This window comes from Choloepus didactylus, chromosome X (assembly GCF_015220235.1).
Source record: "Choloepus didactylus isolate mChoDid1 chromosome X, mChoDid1.pri, whole genome shotgun sequence".
In the NCBI taxonomy this organism is placed as follows: domain Eukaryota; kingdom Metazoa; phylum Chordata; class Mammalia; order Pilosa; family Megalonychidae; genus Choloepus; species Choloepus didactylus.
In genome coordinates, this window is record NC_051334.1 from 158,242,436 (window position 1) to 158,254,732 (window position 12,297).

A 12,297-nucleotide genomic window follows, 5' to 3' on the forward strand; every position below is an offset into this window, starting at 1 on the left:
TTACTCCAAAATAAAGAAAAAAATTCAAACTGAAAAGAACACCCAAAACATCCCATATCACTTATCCCCCCTAATATGTATATGTGTGTGTATATATATATATATAGTCTTTATTTTATTACTCATCTGCTGATACACTGGATAAAGGGAGTGTCAGGTACAAGGTTTTCACGGTCACATAGCCACAGGATAAAAGGTATATAGTTATATCATCATCAAGAATCAAGGCTACTGGATTATGTTTCAACAGATTCAGGAATTTCTTTCTAGCTATTCTAATACAGTAGAAACTAAAAAGGAATATCTACATAATGCATAAGGGTAACCACCAGAATGACCTCTCCACTCTATTTGTAATCTCTTAGCCACTGAAACTTTGTTTCATTTCTTTTTCCCATTTTGGTCAAGAAGGCTTTCTCAATGCCAAGATGTCAAGGCTAGGCTCATCACTAGGAGTCATGTCTCACATTGCCAGGGAGACTTACACCCCTGGGAGTCATGTCCCATGTGGGGGGAGGGTAGTGAATTTATTTGCATAGTTGGCTGAGAGAGAGAGGCCACATCTGAGCAACAAAAGAGGTTTTCTGGTGTTGACTCAGGCATAGTTATAAGTAGGCTTAGATTTGCCTTTGGAGTGGTAAGCTTCATAAGGGCAGGCCTCTAGATTGAGGGTTTGGCTTATTAAATTAGGAGCCCCTAATGCATGTGAGTATATCAGGATTTCTCCAGGTGGGGAAGTTTATTAGTTCCATATTTTTCCCCAGTCCCTCAAGGGGACTTAGCAAATACTTTATTTTCTGCCCAAAATACTCTGGGATGTATTGGGATATTTCATTAACCTGATCAGAATAACAAGATCTCATTCCCTATTCTAGGTTCCGTGTAATTAGGTTGTTTAAATAAACTGACCATACAAGTTAAATTAAATAGTGTGCTACAGAGAATATAGATATTGTACCAAATAAACATCTCATAAATAACAGTATAACTCAGGTGACCCCTCCTGGGCCTCAGATTCTATCACCCTATCACATAGGACAGCATGTACTTTAAGATCCTGAAGAAAAGGTACAAAATGCGCAAGTAATGTTTAGCAATAATTTCTGAGGGTGAGTCAGGGGAATCAGGATGCTGGCTCCAAGATGTCAAACACCACCCACTCCTGGCTGATGGTGACAACTATGATTCTTGCTTGTCCTCCTTTTCCTCTGAGGCTGACACAGTCAATATGGTCTGGTTCATTCAGGAGGGCTGAGACATCATCTGTGCTGTCATGACATAGCTGCTGGTCACCTACGCAGACTTGGTGGTGACGTCTGTCATGATGCTCTCTTCCAAAGACTTTTGGTCCTCTGTGATCAACAGAGTTATTTTTAATTGCTTAGCAGTCCTCACCCTGTCTTCTCACTTGAGAATAATGCTCACCAACCCTTGAGGGCAGTAATGAAAGGAAATGCTACAGAATACATGGAAGAGTCTGCAGCTGAAACCTGGTGAAGTGATCTACAAGTGCCCAAAGTGCTACTGTATCAAGCCTGAGCATGCTTACCATTGCAGTTTTTGCAAATGATGTATCTGGAAAATGGATCATCACTGTCCATGGGTGAACAGTTGTATGGGAGAAAAGAATCAGAGGTTCTTGTGTTCTTTACTATGTACATAGCTCTGTCTTCAGTCCATGAGCTATTTCTCTGTGGATTTCAGTTTATTTCCTGTGTCTGAAGGCAGTGGACTGAATGCAGGGATGCTTCACCACCAATAACTGTAATCCTGTTGACATTCTTGTGCCTCAATGGTCTCCTGTTTTTTCAGTTTCACTGAAATTATGTTTGGCATGAAAGTCCACTCAATATGCAATGCTGAATAGAGATAGAGAGAAGCCAACATGGAAGTGTAGACTGTGGAGGGAAAGGATGAAGTCTGTCTTTTGAGGGTCCCCCTTCCATCCTCTGGATGAATCCCTTTGTAGGATTCTGATTTAGGTGACAGCAAACATGAACCCAGAAAGAAAGCCCAGAATTTTCTGTTTGAGGCTCCTTTCATCATGCTGGAACTTGCTGACAGACTATTCCAAACCAGCTCAGACCCAAGACCAAAGAACATGACAGGCATCATTAGACATGAGTTTAATTAGGACTTATGAATAGGAGATGGTTCCACAGTGGCAGCCAGCCAGTAAAGATGGAAGCTAGCACCCCACAAAAAGCAGGGGCTGCCGGGGGTAGTTTATAAAGGTGAAGACCAAGACATCCCATAGGGTGTGAGAGTTTCCACAGGGTCTTGTGACATAGGAGTGTGGGATTCATTATCAAAAGTGATCAGAGGAGAGGAGTTTTAATGCTTTGTTTATGATAACATTTGCACATTCTTTCACCCCCTGGGGAGGTCTGATGACCTTTAATGTCTGTCCCAGTCAAGTACATGCAATAACTTACTTTCACTGTGGAGGAGGGGCACCTGGGCCCCGGGTCCCCACACAGACTTTAAATCAATTATTTGGGATCTGAAAGGGTATTGATGGCTCATTTGTGACCAACAGGGCAAACTGAACCTACACAAACCAATTGCTTGCAACAAGCAGAGTTTTATATATTTATAGTTACAGATGGCAGATTTTCCAAACTCATAACTGGATGATGCTTTAATCAGTTTTCACCTAGACAACTAATGAACAGTGTGGCCACATGAAGAAGCCAAAGGTCATTTTCTTCCTGCATAGTTGGATTTTTTGTTAATGATACTTTGCATTTTATAAGAAATTGTTTGGGATTTTACAAGGGTTATTAAAATCTTGTGTACTGAGCTGCATTTTCTATCATGAAGAAAAAAATGTTAATGTCATGAACAAGAATTCTCAGATATGTATTTCAGGGAGTTTCTGTTTACTCATGAGTCATTAGTGCTCCCCCTTTATCACAAAAGGAGTGTTTTCTTAGAAATATATTTCGGTCTTGATTGGCTCTTACACTTACTTTGCACTGAAGTTGCAAAAAAAGATCTGGGCACTGAACACTGTGGTGGGTTCTAGGTTCCAGGTACACTCCCCAGTGCCACCAGAGAGTAGTCCCTTGACCCTATCAGCAAGTCTTGTGTGCAAGCATATGTGTTTTAAATTTGGCGGTGTTGTTTACATGATATAATGTTTAATTCAGCAAACAAGCTATTTTTTAGGAACCGTTGTTTCAGGGAAGAACTGTTCAGGGAGAGGTGCTACGGCATCTTCCTCCAGTGGGGTTGATATGAATGTATTGCAGATTGGAGAACATCTTGATCCAAAGAACAATGATTCCTATATGGTCCTCTGTTGCCCTCCTGTTTTAATTTCCTTTTAAAATTTCAGGTGAAAGAGGACCTTGGCACTGATTTCTTTTTGTTGTTCCAGCCAAATTAGCAGTGTTTAAGAGACTGTGAAATCTCACTGCGGCCCTAGTACCCTGTGGCCCTACTTCACTGCAGCACACCCAGCAGTGAAACACAAGAGGATATCAGGTGTTTGCCTTTAGAGGTCACTGAGATGGTACAGGGACCAAGGACAACAAGCCCTGTAGCAGGGGTGACACTTCACACCTCGATTAAAAGTGACAGTAGGAGACAGGTTATGAAAACACTGAAGCAGAGAGGAATATTCTGAAGGACATCAGCTGGTTTGATTTTTGGATTTCATTTCTGTTTGTTTCTTTATCCATGTCCTAAGTGATAAAATAGGAATAAATCTTGGTGCAGAGCTTAAAATTATTCTAGAAAGTAAACAGCTCCCCTTTTTGGGGATTTGCCTTAAACTTGCCTGGTTTGTAGATTTTTTGCTAGTGCACCAAGAAACAATCTATAACAGACTCTAAATATCTTCATTTAATTTTACCTCCCACACTAAGAAATGTTGATATTTCCCTCCTGGTCATTATGCCTTCCTGTTTATCTGTTAACTTTAAAAAAGAAAAATTAATCTGTATCCTATCCTCATCAGGGCTTGTACCACTGTTGATGCAAAATCACAAAGGGACCTACTTGATACGCAATCAATAGCTAAGTGAACAAAACTGTGTGATGTTTTGAAAAGGAATCAGTCACTACAGAACTGCGTGAGCTATGAGAACATGAACCAGGTCACAGTCAGAGGAACAAACATATACTGTGGGTGACCCAAGAGACAGGTGCCTCCAGACGTTGTTTTGCATATTCATTTGCACATCCATTGTCTGGGCTGAACATGTGTATTGGGCTTCAATGTGAGGGATTTAATATGTATATCCTGTTTATCAATAAAAAGTTATCAAAATGGTTGAATCCTGTGAGACTTGGCAAGTATGTGCAAGTCAAGTATACTTGACTTTTGAGCGCTTCTTTCAATGTAAGTTTTATATGAAATAGAGTAACCAATTAACAGTTCTCAAAGAAAAAAGCCATACGCAAAGAAAATGGAAACATTAAGTATAAAATAAACAATCTGTATTTTAACAAGTCAATGTCTACATGTCAAGTTAGTTGCAGAGAGAGGCTTTCACAAAACTCCTACAGGTCCCATTTCCCAAGTCCTCTTCCACTAAATCTATCCTCCTCCCATATACAACACACACAGGACCAAGGGATGATGGTGGAGAAAATATTAGGAGAGACTGTATAGATTAGTTTGGTGTGATGACATTCATTTTTTGCCCTTGGTTGGCTCTGATGCTTTCTATTCCAGTGTCTTATCTCATCTTTTGATTTTCAAACCAAGCCATGACAGAACACCTTGGCACCCATGCAAACCTCAAAAATCCTAAATTCTAGAGGTTTTATATTCTAGAGAGGTAAACATATTTTTCTCTTTTTCTACCTTTCCTCTTGTTTACAAAGCAGGGAAGGGGGGCAGTGGCTATAACTGAGTCTAAGCCATGGGTGTGTAACATGGATATTTCAACTAAATTAGATGAGGAGGGAAGGAATAAAGGGAAGCCATGATATAAATGGTTGGTCATTAAAAGCCTTTCTGAGTTCAATGATAATCAGGATCCTAGCACAGAATGGGAGTGGGAGCAAAGTTCACTGTTAACTCTTTCTTTAATATTAGACTCCTTTGTGAATAACATTATGATTGGTATTCATAATATATCTCAATACCTTGGCATGATGTCATGGTGGCCTTTTGGGAGATCACACCAGGCTTTTTGCATTCTAACTTATCAGTAGCAGGAATGGTGGGTATTCTAGGAAAAGAAGGAAAGGCCACTGGCACAGGCTTTCTTTTACCTATAAAATTGACCCCAGTGTGTTATGCAACCAAAACAAAAAGTGGTGCCTTGAATCCCATGCATCTCGTCAGGCATACCCTGCTACCTAGCATCAAAAACAAATGCCAAATGAAAACCTCATATTTTTTCAGACTGACCAAGCCAATGTTTTGTCCAACTCAAGAGCATGAAATGTCAGCAGCCAGGTTCATGCTGTACCTCTCACTTGCCACTACATTTCAGACATCATTTAAGGTTTCTATAAGCTCCATGGATGCTCAGGCCCAAGCCATCATGCTGTGAACTGGTGGAGGGCTGTTGGTTAGCCACAATTCCCCCAACACAGCTTTCCCCGTTGGGCTTTCAGCATGTATACATAAACAAAAGCAAGGCCCAATTGCAACTGTACCACCGCTAGTCCCAAACAACTGAAAACTAATGCACAGTTGGCCAGGGTTCAATCTCTAGTTTTGGCAACCCTCTGGGTGCTGCTCCCCCCTGCCAATTTCCATATTCACTGCACTCAGAGGCTCAGAGAAAAGAAGCATGCAAAGACAGCTCTTCTTAGAGGCTTTCTCTCCAGTGTGATCTCTATGGCACATGATTACAGATTAATCCAGGGACTGTTTTCTTGCCAAAGGCTCAAAAAGGGACAATGGTATCCATCAGAAGCCTAGGTGCTATTAATTCTAGGACTTTCCTTCAGCCTGAAGAATACCCTTTCACTAGCTCCTGTTATTAATGCATAGAGCTGATTCAAAGCACACTGCTTCCATGCCAAGATTTCACTTCTAGATTCCTTTATCTTTTCCAACCTGTTCTGTATCTCACTTCAGATGGCCTATTATAGTAGGGGGAAGATGAATGAGTCTGAGAGAAAGAATGATGGGGAAAGAAAAAAGAACCAATGGGAAAAGAAATAAGAACTAGGGGTGTCTTATGACACATAGGGAATTCTTTATAGCCTGCACCAAAATCTGAAATTTCAAACACCATTCATCATTTTGCCTTAATTTCAATTCAACAAAGATGTAGGAGACATCCATTTAAAGTAAGGTGCTGTGCTACACTACATGAGGAGATGTGGTCCCAGTGCTTTGAGAAGATTATGACATAGAAAGGAAATGAGAAATACAGAAAAGTAACTAGGAAAGATAAGAGAATGTAATGGGTATTCCAGTAAAGGCATGAAGGAATAAAAGTTGGTGAGAGCAAAGACTTCTCATGGGAGAGCCCAAGGAGGCTCCCCTAGGATTTCTGAGCATGGCTAAGTGGTGGAGTGCTAAGAAGCATGAGAGGAAGCACAAAAATATTTCTATGCCACTTCTTGTACTCCTTCTCCAAATTGCAATTCTTTAAAACATGTCAGTTGTGGTTTCCAGCCTGGCTTCAAAGTTGAATGAAATAGGCACTCATCTCTATCATATAATTGATAAAACAAAGAACACTTCTTCACCTCAAAGTTCATCTTTGACTAGGAAAATATAAAAATTGAAGTAGTTTAGCCAGAGATTTCATTTCCTGAAGGTTTGTCCCAGATCCCATATGCCTCCTGAATGGGTGAAATAGATAAAATCATAGCCCACAATTCCAGGAAGGTCTTGGCAAAAGCCAAGGGCACCAGGGACCTAGGGTGGAGCTGAGAGGTAGATGTGGAAATGGAAAGGATGGACAGTACCACACAGGTCAGAATGCCAAATAACCTCTGCAGGAAGCTAAACTGATTAAGATGTGGATTCTTGAGTCAGGCAGCCTTTACTTTGACTCTTGACTCTATCACCTTATCTTGGACAAGTTATTTAACCTTTCTGGACATCAATTTTCTCATCTGTGTGGCAGGGATAATGATACCTACTTCATAGGGATGTGGCAGGGCTTAAAAGAGATAATACTTGTATAGTGCTGGAAGATAATGTGCGTACTATAAATATTTCACCATTCTGTTTAGAGCTGGCCCTTACAGTGAAGAGATATGTTAATGAGGAAAAGGTATTCATTGCTGGACATCTAGTTGGGACTCCATGAAGTAGGGGAAACAGGGTATGTGAACTGGAGAAATTCCAGGTGGCCTATCAAAGTACAGATATTTATTTAAAAAAAATAAAAAAACTTCCAGAGAAGAATTCCAGTAGGAGACTGGGCCTATGAGACAGAAAGAGTGGGAGTATTTGCTTGCGTCTAACAGAAGGTCTTGTGGGATTGGTCAAAGCTGACTAGCTGAGGGGCCATCAAAATGGGCCACCTTTCAGTGGGCATTTATCGGAGAGGTGGCATGGGGATGGAACTTTCAGGAATGGGGTTACATAATGAAAAGGAATTAAAAGGAGTCTGGTGTGTCTGCTATGTATGTGTGGTGGGGTGAAGGCTTGAGATTGCAGTGGTTTGGGGTTCTAGTAATCCTTTCATGACTTGCAACTGGGTAGAAAGGGTGGAAGGACTGGGAAGGTTAAAAGGAGTGAGACTCTAGATTTGTTCTTACCAGAAGGCAGTCACTCACTTCCCTACAGTCCTCTTTAATTACCCCTTACTTCTATTTTCTGTTTTGCAATGCTGTCACTTAATGGTCAGGATCGCAGTGTTGATGTCATTTATAGAGGTTTTATACTTCATGCCTTTGAATTCCCAAATAATATGACTTGGGTGGCAGGCTCTGTGTGATGGTTGTCAAAAAAATTCAAAATAGAAAGCTTTACATAGAAATTTCAGGCAAGAGAGAGTCTTTTGAAGCAAACAAAGGAAACTCTGCAAGGAAAAATGTAGAAAACAAGTCGATCTGGAACAGTTAAGAAAAATAGTAAAGCATCTCTGGGGTAGAGCCTGAATGTACAGGCTATGGGGATGATTCCATATCTGATGGATTGCAGCTTCTCTCCGAATGAGCCCCTTACTCACTGTTCTAGTTTGCCAATGCTGCTGGAATGCAGAGCACCAGAAATGGATTGGCTTTTATAAAAGGGGGCTTATTTGGTTACACAGTTACAGTCTTAAGGCCATAAAGTGTCCAAGATAATGCATCAAAAATCTGGTACCTTCACTGTAGGATGGCCAATGGTGTCCAGAAAACCTCTGTTATCTAGGAAGGCACTGAGTTCCTTCTGTTTGTCAGCTCATTTATATGGCTCCACTGATCAAGGCCCACCCTGAATGGGTGGGGCCATGCCTCCATGGAAATTATTTCATCAGAGTTATCACCTACAGTTGGGTGGGGCTCATTTCCATGCAAACAACCTAATCCGAATGTTCCAACTTAATCCCCACTAATATGTCTGCCCCACAAGATTGCGTCATAGAATACAGCTTTTTCTGGGGGACATAATACAGTCAAACCAGCATACTCACCTATCACCTTCCTTTTTCTTTCCCCACTGTACTTTTGTGACTTGGTTAGTCAGTGTTTCTGTGTTAGCTCATGAAGCTTCATGCCTGAAACTTTCCAACTAGATGACTTTTTGTGGAAAGGAAAACCCAAGCAAAAACTGTGTACAGGAACAACTCTGATGGCATCTAAAGAAGAATGAGGTAGAAGGGCAACACTGGATCAGGTGTTCTGGGGGAATAGAGATCCCAATATAAAGAAAGAAGCCAGGACTGGAATTTTGGGAACAAGATATAATTCCTCTGGATGAAATCTGAATTTGCTGGCTCTGGAGAGAATCCTTTGTTCTCAGAAGGAGAGGGTCTAGGGAATCCAGACCGCTCTTGACTTGTAGAAGTATCTTTATTATCGAAGGCAGCAGAGTAGAATACATTTGCTCTGCTTTCTGGCTTATCTTTCTTCTGTGCTTATTACTTTATAATCATATTCTCTCTCATAACTGAAGGCTAAACTCTTCAATATGTACAGAGTTCAAGCTCACAACAATTTCAATTCTATATTGTTCTTTGTCAGTGCATATTACAAAGGTCCCGTGTCTTTTTGCTAAACTATTTTGAAATATTGCTTCACCAAAATGAAATGATAATTGTTTAGTTGTGCAATAGCATGATATTTACTGGTTTTGTAACTCTTATGAGATATTCAAAGGATCACATTTTGAGATGAGGCAAGGAATATTCCATGGCCCCATCACACAGAAAGTAAAGGGAAAAGACAGGCAACAAGACAAAAAGAAGCAGAAAGAACAGAGATACAATGTGATTGGAGGGATGAAAGGGGGAGAGAAGAGAGAAGATTTATTCAGAGAGATAAGCTTTGACAGATCCATGCACCAAGTCTCCTAAGTCAGCAGGGTCAATTTAGAATTGATCCGGGAGACAGAAAGTTTGAATGCCTTCTATACTTGTTTCTGCTCTCCACCAGCATGCTATGTTTTGATGATTGGTCTTTTGGAATAAGGCTAGAAAATACATAACTGTGAAGGCAAAAAACATTGTACATATTAAACAGTGGTTGGTGCAACAAACATTTAGTCTAGCTCACAGAGATCTGCATTTGCTCCGTTTCAACCCAGTGGACTGCGGGATAATGGGAATTGGAGTCTGACTGTCTAGGCTGTGGCAGAATACACCCCCTGGCATTTTTTTCTGAATTTCTATTTATCAAGATCCCTGACTGATGTGAAAATCAATAACAGCAGAGACAGCATCAACATTTTTGTTCTTCCCAAGGAAAATACTCCTTTTTCAGGTAGCTCATCCTCTAGGCTGTGGACTGAACTCAGTTTTTTAAAAGTCTAAGCATTAATTAGTGAGATAAAGAAATATATCTCCCTTTGTTCAGAAGGAGAATTCTATTGAGCCTTTGACAATAACACTACTTAAGGGATAGCCTGAGTTTCTGTTTCTGTGTGGCTTCTAGAGAAGTATGATAAAGAGGACTCTGGCTTTGTGCCATTTTCTTGCTGCTTTGTCTGGACTCCAGTGGGAAGTAGAGTCCTGAAAAGTAAATAAAAGGCATATGAAGGCCAAGATGAAGGCTGTGACTTAAAATCATAAATCAGAATGCTCCATTGGTGAATCTAATTGCCTCAGAAAAGCTTTGTGGGATTTTGTTCCCTTGCTGCTTTCACCTAGCATCAGCTGAAAGATTATGGGCAGCTGAAAAAAAGGCCACTGAGGAATCCAGCCAAGGTGGGTTTCTCATAGGCACGGAAGGCTCTTTAAGGCCACACTACTAGTTTATCAGATATCTGAGGGATGGTGGTTAATTTTGCCCATTCACAAGCAGTTTACTTTAAGAAGTGTGCTTAGTAACAAGGAAGAAGCTCTAAACAGAAGAACCCTCAAGTCCACCTGCACTGGAAATTGAATGCAGTGCTTGGGGAACATGGTAAACCTCCTGACAATGTCCCAAGAGGTGATGATTGCCACCTTCTTGGCTCTGTCCTTTCCCTGAATGGTTGGGCCACCTGAGCAACTCTACTACTATCCTCATGCCCTTAGGCAACCCTCGTGCTTCTCATTGGATCCCAGCAGTCAAGACCTTGGTCTTTTTTTCTTTTTTAGAATTAAAAATAAAACTTCTAATTGAGGTATAATATACATTCAGAATAATGTATAAATCATAATCTTCCAGTGCAGTGAATTTTCACAAACTAATCACATCCACGTAACTGACACCCAGCTCATAACATAAAATATTATCAGCACCGCAAAAGCTCTCCAGACCTATTTCAGACACTACCACACAAGGGTAATGACCATGCCAACTTCTATCATCATAGATTACTATTTTCTGTTTTTTTTTTTGCATTATGTAAATTCAATCATACAGTATGCATTCTTTTATGTCTATTGCCCTTGCTCAATATTAAGTTTTAGAGAGTTATCCATATGGATAAACACAGTTTTTTAATATAATTGTTTTGATGAGAAGTTGTAGGTTTACAGAAAAATCATGGAGAAAATAGAGTTCTCATATACCACTCTTATTAACACCTGGCATTAGTGTGATAACTTTGTTGAATATGTGAAATACTGTAATTGTACTATTAGATACAGTCTTCAGTTTATGTTAGGGTTCACTGTGTTGTAAAGTCCTACATGGTTTTTTTTTTAATTTTTAATCTACTAACATATATATAACCTGAAATTTCCTGTATTATCCACATTCAAATACATAATACAGTGCTATTAATTACATTCACAATGTAATTACTGAAACTTTTTTATCATCCCAAAGAGAAATTCTGTACCAATGAAACATTAACTCCCCATTCCCTACCACCACCCTAGCCCCTGTATTCTAGTTTCTGACTCTATGAATATGCTTATTCTAATTATTTAATATTAGTGAGAACATAAAACATTTGTCCTTTTGTCTGGATAACTTCAACCAACTTGATGTCTTCAAGGTTCATCCATGTTATTACATGTATCAGAACTTCAATCCTTTTCACAGGTGAATAATATCCCATTGTATGTATATACCACTTTTTGTTTATCTGTCATCTGTTTATGGACACTTGGGTTGCTTCCATCTCTTGGCAATTGCTAATAATGCCACTACGAATATTGGTGTGCAAATATATATTCAAATCCCTGCTTTCAATTTTTTGGGAATATATCTAGAAGTGGTATACTCAGGTCAAAGAGTAATACCATACTAAACTTTGTGAGGAACCACCAAACTGTCTTCCACAGCAGCTGCACCATTTTACATTCCCACCAGCAATGAATGAGTGTTCCTATTTCTCCACATCCTCTTCAACACTTTTTATTTTCTGTATTTTTAATAGTAGCCATTCTAGTGGGTGTGAAATGGTATCTTACTGTGGTTTTGATTTGCATTTCCCTAATAGCTAGTGATGTTGAGCTTCTGCTTTTTAGCCATTTGTATTTCCTCTTTGAAAAAGTGTCTATTCAAGTCTTTTGCCCATTTTTTTCATTGAGTAGTTTGCTTTTTTCCTATTGAGTTGTAGAATTTAATTATGTATTCTAAATATTGAACCCATAATGAATATGTTTTCCAAATATTTTCTCCCATTCTGTAGGTTGTCTTTTTACTTTTATGATGAAGCCCTTTGATGCATAAATGTTTTTAATGTTGATGATGTCACATTTATCTATTTTTTGTTCTGTTGCTTGTGCTTTGAGTATAAAGTATAAGAAGCCATTGTCAAACACAAGGTCCTGAAGATGCTTCCCA

General features: G+C 39.6%; 1 pseudogene; it reads left to right on the forward strand.

Moving 5' to 3' along the window:
• The window catches only part of LOC119522416, a 39,462-nt pseudogene extending 37,476 nt beyond the window's left edge, over positions 1-1,986 (forward strand).
• The last annotated feature ends 10,311 nt before the right edge of the window (positions 1,987-12,297 follow it).